This window comes from Saccostrea echinata, unplaced genomic scaffold (assembly GCF_033153115.1).
Source record: "Saccostrea echinata isolate AGI-Se365-2 ecotype Australia unplaced genomic scaffold, CSIRO_AGI_Sech_v1 ptg000036l, whole genome shotgun sequence".
Taxonomy (NCBI): domain Eukaryota; kingdom Metazoa; phylum Mollusca; class Bivalvia; order Ostreida; family Ostreidae; genus Saccostrea; species Saccostrea echinata.
In genome coordinates, this window is record NW_026889785.1 from 6,416,129 (window position 1) to 6,431,333 (window position 15,205).

Genomic DNA, 15,205 nt, shown 5'->3' on the forward strand with positions numbered 1-15,205 from the left:
CCTGTTAACTTGGCTGCAGCTGGTGACCAGTCGGTGTATAGGAAGTACAACTTGCTCTCGAGCTGTCATTTTCCTATGTCAAAACATTAAAGCGAAAGTAGATTTTTCGGAACCTCTTTAGAACTTGTGATAAAGCCAGTTTCGCCTTTGTATTTTGTTTTTGTACTTTGGTTGAAATAACATGTAAAGAAAGGTGGAATTACAAATAAGTCGTTCTGTTGTCGTTAATCAAGTTCTAATATAAATCGCATTATTTTGCTAGGTACTGTTCTGAAAGGTTTCCAACAAATTCGAAACTATGTTTATATTTTATATTTCCTTCTCTACAAAGTAACATGGCCGTAGGACCCCCCCCCCCCCCCCCCAATAATTTTGCCGATATATAGAATACTGTAGCAGACATAGATACTATCTGCTTGTGCTCCCTCAATAAAAACATCTGATGCCCCCTTTTTTTTCTCTTTTTTTCCTTGTCAGGAGGTATGGTGGGGTCACAATGGGCAATCAAAGTTTTACATAGGAATACATAGGGAACATCTTTGAAAATCTTCTTCTCGAGAACAGTGAAGCGATGATTGGTTATATTTATATGGAAGCTTCCTCAGGTAGTGTAGATTCAAGTTTGGTCAACTCATGACCCCCAGGGGTAGGGTGGGGCCGCAATGGGCAATCAAAGTTTTACAAAGGAATACATAGGAAAAATCTTAAAAATCTTCTTCTCAAGAACAGCAAAGTCATGATTGGTCATATTTATATGGAAGCATCCTCAGGAAGTGTAGATTCAAGTTTGTTCAAATGACGACCCCTGGGGGAAGGTTGGGGCCACAATGGGTGATCAAAGTTTTACATAGAACTTCTTTAAAAATCTTCTTCTCAAGAACAGCAAAGCCATGTATAATTGGTCAAATTTATATGGAAACATCCTGAGGTAGTGTAGATTTAAGTTTGGTCAAATCATGACCCCAGGGGGTAGGGTGGGGCCGCAATAGGCAATCAAAGTTTTACCTAGGAATACATAGGAAAAATCTTTAAAAATCTTCTCAAGAACAGCATAGCCATGATTAGTAATATTTAAATGCAAGCATCACCAGGCAATGTAGATTCAAATTTGTACAAAGCATGACCCCTCCCCCCAGGAGAATAGAGGGGCCATAACAAGGGATCATAGTTATACAAAGGAATACAAAGAATATGTCAATCAAACTTTTCTTTTTAAGAACAGCAAAGCCATTTTTTGTCTTCTTAATTCAAAAGCATCAAAAGAAGTAAAGATTCAAGTAAGTTCAAGTTAACACCCCCACACCCCTCCCCCACCCACCCAACCACCCCTCGAATTTTATATTTAAACTTTTCAAGACTGAACTGATTTCTGCTTTTTCCTAGCCAGAGTGCTCGGGTGAGCGACTTGGCCCCTGGACCTCTTGTTTCTTATATAACTGCTACCGATAAACGGTACCATTCCCAATGTCAAAAAACGTGTAATTTTTCCCAATTTTGAGACTAAAAATTCCCAATTTAACTGCCAAGCAACAGACTACGATGACATCGTATTTCTTTTTATATGAAACATTGTACAAGTTGACTAATTGTATCACTTCCGCTTAAATCGAAAGTAGAGATTAGTCTGGCGGGACAGCGTAGTGTCAAATATTTTGACAAATTGAAAGCATGAAAATGTAAAAACAAGGACATTGATATGGAAAACAATAATAAATGATGTTTATTCTTTAAAACACGGAGTAATAGGTAAAGAGGTTGGAATAAACGAAAAATACGTTTAATTTATTTAAATGACAGAAAATTCTCCTTTGTTTTACTTTGATGATATTTTTCCCAATTGAACCGGTACCGGACCCTTTCCCAACTGGTAGGAAAAATCGCTGTCATAATATCATTACATGTACTTTTACTGTAAAACTAAACTATTTAAAAAAAAAAAAACAGTGGATGCCACAGAAGTAAACATTACAGTGACGATAAAAACAACCACTGATAACTGGAATTTCAAGGAGGGGCCGGAGGACTTACAGTGCTGCTATCCCACAAGTTGACATGGGATGGGTTTGGATAGGATTCAGGATTGAGGATTCACGATAGAAACATATAGCAGTTAATCCAATCCTATCCTATCCTGTATCCTACAGCCAATCAGATTCGAGTAAAGGTTGATTCATATTTCAGAATTAATTACAAAAACGGAATATGTTTTAAAACGTTTACAAAAGAAATATTTATAAAATTACAATAGAAAATACACATATTTTGTTTATTTTAACACAAATTAATAATTAACTTCGAGTGACATTGCGTACGATTTAACCGTGAACGATCACCGGAAGAATCTTCGCATGTAAACAACGAGGAGTTCGGACATCAAGAGAACTTATTTTCTTCAGCATGTTTGGATGATTAAACCAATTCCTACTTGTTTTAAAGTTCAATAACATGTAAATGTGTTAAATGTGCTCTGTTTGTCTGGATAATTCTACACAAACTGCCAACGGCGGACTTGGAACAGATCGATATCGCAGTTGTTTGGTGCAAGAACATTTAAGTATACTACACACTGTACATGTGTGCATGTTTATACATTTCCCCCCTTTAAACAATGTTATAATAGCTTGAGCTATCAAAATTTTATTCTATTATAATATAGACAAAAATCGGGTGTGGAAAAATAGGTAGTGTAGGAAGGGGTGGGGGTTAAAAATTTACAAATACTCTGTCATGATTCAATGTGTTCTAAAACAATAAGATGTATTTAATAATTATGCCTTTTTCAGTTTGTTATTACTATATTATTTCCCTACTGTGGTTTAGAGAAATTAATTCGAGTGCGATTATAATAAAATAAAGACAGAATCATTTCTTATGCTACTGTTTTAATTGTATTATAAGCCAACTCAGCACTTACATGTACATTGCACATGTATGTATGACCTATTCTGGGTAATGAATTATAAATTATTCATTTTTCTTCATTCCAGAGAATGATACTTGACTTTGCCTGCCCTCATCAAAATATTTTGTGAGGAAAAAAGGATTTTACATTTAAAAAGTAGGTATGATTATTAACATGTGTTTATGCATGGGTATCAGGATAATAAATACATATCATTATCAGAGTTGAGATGAAGTTTCTGTAGATTCTCTGAATAAGTGATTTTTCTTCTTAAAAAAAAAAGAGTTAAACTGAAAACAATGTGTTATTGTTCTGGTCATCATTATGTTATATGTATTTTCATAATTTTTTCTTATTCAAATTTTAAGCAAAGAAGAAAACAAACAATATAACATAAATAGATTAATACAAGCAGAAAAATTCAAAATAGAGAAAAAACCCCAAACAAATGTACTCATACTAGTTAACAAGTTGACGAGATGAAATGAATTACAATTTACAAGTAAATTATGATTGTTTAATTAAGATATGACTATGAAGTTGCAGTATAAGATTTGAGTTTGCTTGATTTCTTTAAATGCATTACTCTGTGAGAGAAAAAGGTAAAATTCAGCCAGTCGTACATGAAATCAGAAAGATAATCACAATAAAATACAGTTTTAATGTTTAATGTATATGACAAAATTGCGCAATCTACATGCATATATTGTTATAATCATGACAATAATTGTTTTTTTAGGATGATCCTGCATATTTGCTGCTGTACATATTGCAGTTCATCTCATCTGCTGCTGGAATAAACATGAAAGATGTTCAAACCACTGTACAAGAGCCCCCTAGAGTCTGAAATCATGATTTTTTTTAAGGAGATCAGTGTGTGAAGTATTTGTTTTCTGTGCATTGTTGACAATTTTGAAACTGTTCGGTTACTTATGACTAGCTCTTTGACACAAACTTTGACATTTGAAATTCAATTTGAGTGACGGACAAGCAGGTGAAATCATATGCATGTAAAACATCATACAATTGGAAAGGACATTGATAAACTTAAATTTAAACAGATATCATGTACATGTATCTGTGAGCTTGGCATTGAAATACATGTATACTTCTGATGAATTTGTATTATAATGGAACATTAAATTGTTATACATTGTAGATAAAAAAAATAAAATTGTAGATGAGATTTATTTGGCCCAAAATATATATATTTAACACTGAAGAGGCAATTACCCTGAATAAAATATTGTCAACTTGGTCAAGCATTTTTGTTCCTCATTTAGACCCTGAATAACATTCAAGATCAAATGTCAATGTCAATAACAAAATTTACTTAAATATGGCTTATAAATACTGAAACTACTGTGAATTCATATACATGTTTTATAAGAAAGAATTCGAAGGAATATGTGTGTGTTCACTGCAATAATTATTGCTGTTAATCTATCTGACTATGAAGATTTATGAAAATGTTTTCTAGCTGTTAAACATAAATTAAATTCTCACTCATAAAGATATGGTTATTGAAATACATTTGTATGACACTGAACTGACCATAAACTAAAAACAAAGTGAAGTGAAATAAGAAAATTTAACATTTTGAATATCTTGATTTTTATTTAGCAAACATGATAAAGTTTTTGCATGTTTGTAAAATATTCAAATTCAAACAATGATGAACTGAACAACGCAAACAAGAATAACTTTAAACAATGAATATAAAGCAAATTTTAATCATACATTTAATTATTTTTTTTACATGTTTAATAAATAAAAGTCAAGATATTCTAAATGTCTGTTCTTGGTTTATGGTCTTGTCATACATGTATCTTCTTTCTGGATTTACATGAGTATGAATAAAATCTAAGTTAGGTATATATACATGTATTATTTTTCATGGTGCTCAGATTACAGTTTAGGGAAAAATAGAGTTTTGCATAAATTATACATGAAACATATAACTGTTAAAACATCCAACATACCCTCCTTTTTTCATTATTCAGTATGTGTAGAGATATTGTATTTTCAATGGGTACGGTTATTCTACAGTGTTTTACCATCCCCGCATGAAGGTATAGACATCAATAGTCTGATTCTCATAATTAAAGAGCTTAAATTTTGTTCGTTTAGTCTACTAATTAATAATCATAACATTAGAAAAGTATCTGAAGTCTTAGTTGTTGTCCCCCCCCCCTTTTTTCCCCACGATTTCCCCTCTCTAACTTTAACCCCATTTATTTATCAAAGTGTATAAATTCGAAAAGAAGTCGCAAATACCGTGACGTCTCTCGATATCATTAGTTTGTGAAATTAAATCAAAATAAAGTCGGATTAAACATTTTTTCTATAATTATTTTGAAAGCTTACTTTCTTTACACATTCGCTAGATCAGTACTTGCCTATGTTTTATTACAGTCCCTTTGTTTACATTTTAACTGGGTACTCGAAAATTAATTCGTATGGGGTGTCGGGAATTAATGGATGTCGATCTCGATTTTTTTATCATTAAAACATATTAAATAAAATCCATAATTATAACTAATTTATATATGATGGTCATTTTATTATTTTTTCGTTTTGTCAAATTAACTCTTAAATATTAAAAAACTGAAAGTAGCAGGATAGGATAGGATAGGATTAGACTGAAATCACAGGATAGGATTGTGGATGCAGGATTCACGATAGGATAGGATAGGATTGTCAACTTATAGGATAGCAGCACTGTAGAAATAGGCATGGTTGTGGCCATCACACCAATCCGTCAAAGGGATGTTGTTGATGGAGAGCCATGGCTGGCCATAACTAATGACGTGTCCAAAGCCAGAATCAAAGTATCATGGCTGAAGGGGAGTCACACCACCAATAGGATACCAAATCCAGACTTTGAAGGGTGTGCTCCAGATAGCATCCCTAGAAATAGAGTGGCATGTAGTTTTAAGTTCATTCATGACAAAATCTTTCCAGGCTACATTGTAGATAAACTGAAGAAGATATTTAAAAACTAAGATACAAAAATTCCATGTTAAATTATGTCCCCCAAAAGACTTACAGGAACATAATGATTTTACTGTTTTTTCTTCTTACTTTTTAATTCTTCTTCAGAACTTTTTTTGTGCCAGAATGTTCTCATTTAAGCAGTCATCTGATTTAGATGAACCCTTTTCAGGGTTAATAGGCAAATAGTTGTAGATGTGTGGAATGAAGCTGATTTAGTTTGTACATGCATGCACATGTATGTGTGCTTGCAATGAGTTAATTAAATGATTGATATACTTGATAAAGGAATATAAAGATATATTATTTTGTTGTCTGAATAAGACGACATAATAATCAAATATTAACATTACCCCGTGTGCATGCATTTACCCTACACTTTGAGTGGCTGAAACAAAAATACTAATGTCTATAATACAAAAAAATTGTCAAATGAACTTAAAGGGAATAGAGCACTAATAAGGAGTAAGGGTAGTATTGGGGATCATCTGTATCAGTCTCCATTAATATTAGAATTAGTTTCATAATATGACATGCCAGTGCAAGCTCCCGGGTATGTGTTTTATAAACTTGTATTTTTCATTCTTACAGTTCATGTGCTTGCTCAATTTAAATTACCATTTGCTCGTATCTTTGAAAAGGAACAATGCCTTATACTAAAAGTTACTGGAATGACATCTGTGTAAAGTATTTTAGGTCAATCTTAAATGAATTGTACTTTGTTTATGTCATGCAAAGAAATGAAGTTTGAAAGATTACACTTTCAATGTCAAGTTTTTTTTTTGCTTATTAAGGGCCGCCAGGAGGCGGTCCGTTATTTGATATACATTTAGAAACTGTGACTGTATTTCTGCGGGATAGTTTTTTTTTCAGAATTACTATTTACACTTATTTTTATGTATTAAAAGTAAAGTTTCAGGTATATAATATTAAGTAAATTTTTATGCTTATAATAATATTATGAATACGTCAAAAACAATTTAAAATCATTACATTTTGTTGTTTTGCTCGTAAATATGAAGTAGGTCATGGCATTGATAATCTATTCGGAAAATATCGGAGTTTTTTCATTGTTGTCAACACAATGTATCGGGATCGGTATACACAATATTAGTACCAACAAAGGATTTTCCTTCCCGCGCTTTCCTTTGTGCATTCGGATGATTACGGTATTTATCGCACAAATTCTCGACACACGTGGTTGCGGTTACAGTGCGGTACTCAGGCTGACAGAGAAAATGGTAAGAAGTTTGTTAGCAAATTGTCATCAAGGCTGTGCCCAGTTCCAACCCGATAATGGTGTACAATGTACTGCGATATCTTTAGTTGCCCTGCTCATGTTTGTTAAACATATGCCTGAGTTATCAAATTTATCTCCCAGTGATTTGAATCAAACTGTTGCGAACGGTACGAATTTTTATGGTCATATTTTGTCCTCTGGTCGTGAGTATGGTTATTTATCTCATAGAGATTTGCCATCAACATTATATTCGTGGAACGGGTTACCTGGTGAAATTGAGTATTATTTTGACAGATATTATGGCGTTGTTCATGATGTTGTTAATGTAGATGCTGGTGAAATGTCATTTGAAAATGTTTTCTTAGAGTGTAACGGAATTTCAAGTTTTCATTTAGTTACTTTTGGACGAAATACTGTGGCAGTATATAGTAATGTACGTGACAACTCTGTCTATGTTTTTGACTCGCATCAAAGAGATTCTTTTGGTTTTCCTAATGAAAATGGGAATGCTGTCATGCTTCAGTTTGAAAATGTAGAAGAATTTTTCCAATATATATCAACATTGTATAGCAATATGAGATATGATATAACTCCGTTGCACTTTCCTTCGTACAATTTTGATTCTAGTATGATTTCAAATAAAGATGAAATAAATAACTTGTGTGAAGAGCAAAGAGAAAACAATATCAGATTTTACCAGTTATGATTGTAGTAGTAAAAATAATTTTCATAATTATTGTAAATTATCAAACAAAAAAGTTTGTTCAATGAAGAAAAACAAGAGAAAGCAAGTAGAACAAGCAGTTAATGTTCCTCAGAAGTACTTTCATGAAAATGTGTCTTTTGAAGATGGTGAGAGATCTGCACACAATCTGATACTGAAAGACGAGAGTAGTGGTGGCAGTTTTAACATTTTTGATAGTGTGTCATGTTTTTCTACAATATCAGATGCATATCCTACACGACCTGATTTGAATTATTTGCATGATAAAAATCATGTTCATGCTTATGAGAGTAGAATAAGAGAACGTCCAACTTTTTCATGTGCTTGTTGTGACAGATTTTTATTTCAAAACCAGACACACAATTTAAAAAAATACAGAGCTAAAAAACTTAACGCATGTAACAACTAATGGAAGTGATGTGTTGTGTCAAACTTGTCATTCTTCAATAAAGAAAAAAGAAGTTCCATATTTATCCACTGAAGCTAACTGCTTAAAAATATTTGAAATTCCTTCAGAACTGCGAAATCTGTCATTAATTGAAAAAAGATTAATTGCAATGATTCAAATATTTATGACAGTGATTATTTTACCAGGGGGTCAGATGGCTGAAAAAGGGTTAATTCTAAACTTGCCAACAAATGTGCAAGTTATTGCAAATCAACTACCTGAAAGTATTAATGACGGATGTTTTTTTGTAGTAAATTATGAACACAAAGGTTATGTGGAATCTGAAAAATTCAAATATTTTGTTTCCCCCAGTAAAGTTAAAAAAGCACTTTTATGGTTGAAAAGAAATAACTTACTATATGAACACATTGCTATTTCTGAAGAAAATGAAAAATTATTGGCAGACAAAGAAATGGATAATTTTCAAGATTTTGATATGGAAAGTGCTACACTTACACCAATGAATAGTACAGTACCTAACGACATTTCTGTATTTGGAAATGAGGGCATAATTAATGTACCTCATATTTCAGAAAAACCTGTAAGAGTGTACGAAATGGAAAGTGGTGAAGAAATGGCATTTCCTTGGCTCTTCCCATATGGTAAAAATGGTTTAAATTACAATAGACCTAAGAAAATTTCAAGATCTATGTATTTCAAATACAGGTTATATAACAAAAATGGAAATTTCAGGAAGGATTTGACTTATCTGTTACATTCTGCTGTTTCATTTGATCTTGCCTCTCTGAAATCAGAGATAAATATAAACATGCGAATAAGGAAGGGTCAAAATAGTGCCGAGTGTGTTAATGCATGTGATGTCAAAAATTTGCAGAATAATGCCGAGTTGAAAGAAAATTCTTACATGTTCATGAAAAATATTCGTGGAACTGTGACTTATTTCAGAAACCAATTGTATAATTTACTGGCGATGTTTCGATGTTTAGGTCCACCGACACTTTTCATGACCTTGTCAGCAGATGATTTGCATTGGCCAGAATTAGGAATAATGTTACATGATATTGATTTTGATGAAGCTAAACAATGGAAAGGTTTTGGAAGTGGTATGAGAAGTGATCCTTTAATGACTGCAATACACTTTGAACGCAGATTTAAGTCTTTAATGAAATATGTAATTCAGAGTAATAAATATCCTTTAGGTAAAGTTATGGATTACTTTGCAAGGGTAGAATTTCAAAATAGAGGAAGCCCACACATACATATGTTTTTATGGATTGAAGATGTTCCCAATGAAATTTCAAATTTAACAATTCCAACACGCATTCATTATATAGATAAAACAATATGTTCTGTTATTCCTAACTGTGAGCATGATGCTGAAATGTTTCAGTTAGTGACTACATTACAAAGTCATTCTCATACTTCCTACTGTAGTAAAGGGTTTAAGTCATGTTGTAGATTTGGTTTTCCAAAACGAGAGTGTGAAAGACTAGTGTTGTCGGAAATATAAATTTGTCTAATAAGAATAAAGGAAAGTTTTACACAACAAAAAGAACAAGTAAAGATGTGATGATAAATTCATACAATCCTGATATATTAAGACACTGGAGAGCAAATATGGATATCCAGATGGTTTGTAATGCTGAGGGTGCAGCATATTATGTGTGTAGTTATATTTGCAAGTCAGAGCCAGATGAGTTAAGAAATGCGCTGGGTCAACTAATTCACAACATTTTTAAAGAAAATCCTATTCCACGACATGAGCGATTGTTGAAAATAGGACTAACAGTTTTGCGCCATAGGCGATTGAGTTCCCAAGAAGCTGCTTACAGATTAAGCAATTTGAATTTAATTCATGTAACCAGGTGTTTTGTTTATCTGAATACAAGACAACCAAGTAAAAGATACAGGATTTTAAAAAGTAGAAAAGATATTGAAATTCTTGATGATAATTCTACAGAAGTGTTTCAGACAAATATAATTGATTATTATCATTGTCGACCTGTGGAATTAAGTGATATGTGTTTATTCAAGTTTTGTTCCTGGTACAAGAAATGTAGCAATGAAATGCCAAAGAGAGTTTCTCTGTCCCGTATTTATATTGAAATGTATGATGTGGTTATGAAGAAATGCAAAAAACCAAGTGTTGTTCGTTTTCCACATTTTCCTCCATCTTCAGATGATCATTTTTATTCCATGCTACTTTTATTATTGCCACGCAAATCTGAAAATGAGCTTGTTCATCCTTATTCCAACACTAAGGAAGCATTTATTAATAAGAGACAATTATTCAATACAAACATTGATTTCATTATCTTTTCATTCACGGAACAAATTGAAAATACAATTCGGAAGCTGAAATTGATGTCAGAATTGTCTTGTAACTCATCTACTGAAAACGCCAAAAATGACACTTTGTTTTCCTTGAATAATGATCTTGTATTAGAAACTTTATTTGCTGATGCGAATGAATCTGGAACTTCAAATACAAATAAAAATGCAACAGAAGTATTTGATGATGATTTGCATATGCACAGTTTTTCTTGCTCAATGTCAATTGTTGAATTTCGAGAAAGTGTGAAGAGATTAACACCATCCCAGTTAGAGGCATTTTGTTTTGTGAAGTTTAAATTTGAAAAGAATGAGTAACCGTTTCATTTATTTTTAACAGGTGGAGCTGGTGTAGGTAAAACTTTTACTACAAAAGTTATTATTGCATACATGCAATTATTATGTGCAAGAGTTTTAAATTCAAATTGTGTTGTTGTATGTGCTCCAACTGGAACAGCTGCAAATAATATAAATGGTCGTACAATTCATTCATTGTTAAGAGTTCCTGTGGCACAGTATTTGAATTATGCAAGTTTATCTAGTTACACAGTAAAGAATTTGAAAATGTTCAAACGGTTGTCATTGATAAAATAAGTATGGTCAGTAGTGACATGTTAACATTTATTAGCAGGCGTTTATCAGAAATAAAAGATAGTGACCTTCCACTTGGTGGATGCAATATAATTGCTGTTGGAGATTTTTTTCAGTTGCGACCTGTGAAAGGAAATTTTGCATTCAAGAATGAGTTACTTTGGCATTTATTTCAACCTATGTTCTTGAAGGAAAATAACAGACAAAGTTCTGATTTATCATATTATTTGCTTTTGAATAGAGTGCGTATTGGTATGTCTCAAGAAAATGATGTATCCTTTTTGAAAACTAGATTACAATATGATGAAATTAAGTTTTCTGATTTTTTTTTACATATTTATCCCACAAGAAAGCAAGTAGAAATGTATAATAATAAACAACTAAGTAAATTGGGAAATACTATCAGAATCTATGCTGATCATTTTTATTCAACAGAAGATGACAATTTCATGGGACAAGTCTTAGAGAATCATATTCCTTCCAATGATAGTATTGCTGGAGGGTTAAGAAACTTGTTGATGGTATCTGTTGGAGCAAGAGTTATGCTTATGAGGAATATTAAAACTGAAAATGGTTTGGTTAATGGAGCTATTGGAACAATTGTGAATATTACTTTTACAAGTGACAAAGATAAGCCATCATGTATATATGTGAAGTTTGATGATCCTAAAATTGGAAGAGTAATGATGAAACAAGAATCCACTCTTCATAGTCCAGTTGCAATGGAACCATATGAGCATAAATTTGTTTACAGAGGTAGACATGTAGTACGTGCACAGTTTCCTTTAATGTTATCTTGGGCATGCACAATTCATAAAGTTTAAGGAATTTCTTAAAACTCAGCAGTTATTGATTTAGGTAGTACTGTGTTTGAATTTGGTATGGCATATGTTGCACTAAGCAGGGTAACTTCTAGCACAGGCTTGATTTTGATAAACTTTGATCCCTCAAAAATAAGAGCTTCAGATGATGTTATTATAGAATATGATTGATTGATTGTATATTGTTTTACGTCCCATTCGAGAATTTTTCACTCATATAGAGACGTCACCATATACCGGTGATGGGCTTCAAATTTTGACCTTTACTCGGCACTCAGGGCCATTGAGCAGTGAGGGATCTTTATCGTGCCAACGCCTGCCGTGACACGGGGCCTCGGTTTTTAAGGTCTCATCCGAAGGACCCGCAACTTTCACTTCAAAGTGCCGAGCGCATGGCGAAGGAACAGTTGCTACCTATTTTTTATCGACTTAGGTCTGTCGCCGCCGAGATTCGAACTCACGACCTCCCGATCACGGAGCGAGCGCTCTACCGACTGAGCTACCGTGAACGGTTTATAGAATATGAAAGGCTGAAGAATATTAGTAAATTAATATGTATTGTAAGTTCTCAGCTAACAACACTTAAAATTATACAAAATTTAAGTTACTTGAAGTATTGTCATTTTTATAATTGACATGGAAACTGCAAATTTTACAATGGAATCATTTTAAATTATTTGGATTTAATATTTGTGGATAACCAAAATTTAACCAGATCATTTGATGAAATTTTGTGGGTAATTTGTATACAGTGCATTTAATTAGCAGCTAGGTTAAAAAAGTTCTTTTTAGGGGGGAGGAAAAATTTTGATGACATGTAATCCTCAAATATTGTTTCATGAACAATGATGATTCCACAGTCTTTGCTCTTTAGTTGCAAAATTTTGTATATACTGTATATGTACTTATTACCACAAGGTCCCAATTTTGTGCAATCAAAATTTCTATTCAGTACGTGAGTTGAAAAACAAAAAGATTTCTTGAATTGTCATTGTTAGTTTTTAATGTACTTCGAACTAGGCTTTGACAAGTTTGTTATCGTGTACATTTTATAAATTAATCCCATGTGAAATAATTTACTTCTGCAGTATATAAATGACACCAGTCTGATTTGTTAGCTTAAAATACATATATAGTAAGCTAAAAGTGTTGTGCATGTTTGTAAAAATATTATCATTTCTCTCTAGTCTCAGGAATCATTAGACGAAACAGTGACAGTAACCTTAAAGGTTTTAAAGAACTCAAAAGAACTTCAATCCTATTTCAACAAATCGTCAAACAAGACCATGCATTTTTTTAACATAATTGGTGGGAAAGACACTGAAGTTTACAAAATCAGAATATATCAAAAAGCAAGGTTTGACATGATCAAGGAGGGGATGACCTTTAAATTCCAAAATGCACTGAAGAAAACGAGCAGTGATTTGTGGATAACTTCGAAAAGTGTTATTGCATATGCAGCTTCAGTTGAAACCAGTCAAGAAGTAGATATACCAACTCTACCTGAAAATTCTCCAGCACAAGGTGAGCCAAAACCACTTAAGGATACTCTGCAATCACCAGACAAATCACAAGTTACTGGGAAGATATTCAAGGTAATTAAAACAAGATCAATTTACTTCAAAGATTGATGCCATTACCCATAGATTTAACCATATTGCACAATTGTTTTTGATTGAAAACTGTATTTTGATAAGAAAAATATTTGCATAAAAGACAATTTTCTACCAAGAGTCCAATGTGTACATGTTTTAGGTTTCACCATTGAAGTATCGGCAAGAAGGTAGTTTAGCTGTGAAATCAATTATGATAAAAGACAGCACCAGTGTGGCCAAAGTTTGCTTATTTAACAAGAATGCCCTGAGTCCATTTAATGTTGGGGACACAGTAAAAGTCACAAATGTTTATCCCAAAGTGTTTCAAACACGAAAACAGCTAACCACTTGCCCAACATCTTCCTGTGAGGTAATATATAAATTAAACAGATATTTTTGTATTTTTGTATTATTTTTTTTTTTTTGAAACAAAGATTTAATAAGTTATGTTTTTATCTTGAAGTTTGTTGCTGACAACAACGTACAAGTAGGTGAAGAAGATATGGATTGTTCAAACTTAGATCCAGATTTCTCAGAAGAACTTGAAAATACCATGCCTGAAGAAATTGTTCTTACTGACTTCACTGATGTAGATGTTTACATCTGTTGTGACAATGCAGGTAAATTGATTAGAATTTTACAGAAGTATAAAAATTATAAATTAGCATTCTTTTTTTTCCTGTCGAATATTATTTGTACTTGTGAAACAAAATAAAATGAATCTGTGTGTAAAAGGTATACCACCTGGCAATATGAGATAAATTCTGGTTAGATGATTTTATTTATTTATTTTAAGCTTGTAGACAGAAAAAATATGTAGACAGAGTGCCCAGTATGCAAACGGACCAGCAGTATTAAGAAAACATTTAGAGTAACATTCCTCTTCAAAAAAGGAGAAAAACAAAAACACGATCGGAAGATAACCGTATTTAAAAGCATGCTTGATAATATTTTACAAGAGGAGCTGAAAGTTGATACCAAAGAAGAACTCATTCATATGTTGATTTCGAGGCTGCCAATCAGATTCAAATCTTGCATCAGTGCAAACAACACCTTTTACAATATCACAAAGTGAAATTAAACGCTGTTGAGCCGTTTACTATTTCTGAACTGGATTAGAGAGTGGTTGTATTTTTTTTTAGTTCAAAATAAGTGTAAACCATCAGGGTGTACACAATATGCATGATTTTGTTCATTATTTGAACCTATTGTTTTTTGTGTTTTATTTTTTTAATTTAGTACGTTTATGTATTTCCCCAATGCTGGTGTTGAGTTTTTCTGTGGAAGTAATGTGCGGTTTAAGAATCAAAATGTAGAAATGGTTTTACGAAACAATTCCAATGGACAAGTAAAGACAGTAGAGGGTGGTTGTCATGTTTGTTTTAGTCCAAAAAGAGTTACGACCAGTACGGGTGTACACATGCAGTATGCATATTTTGTTCATTATTTGAACCTAATTTTTTTGTGATTTTTTTTTTTAATTTAGTACATTGAAGTATTACAGTCCCTTTTAATGGTCACATTATTTCAACCTGTTGATTTTTTTTTTATTTTTTTATTTAGTCTTTTTGTGTTTTCTAGTCACTGAGGTGTGAAAT

The 15,205-nt window shown here is 32.5% G+C and overlaps 1 pseudogene; it reads left to right on the forward strand.

Annotated features, from left to right (window-relative positions):
• The first annotated feature begins 5,637 nt into the window (after positions 1 to 5,637).
• Positions 5,638 to 14,682, forward strand: LOC133199938 (uncharacterized; annotated as a pseudogene).
• The last annotated feature ends 523 nt before the right edge of the window (positions 14,683 to 15,205 follow it).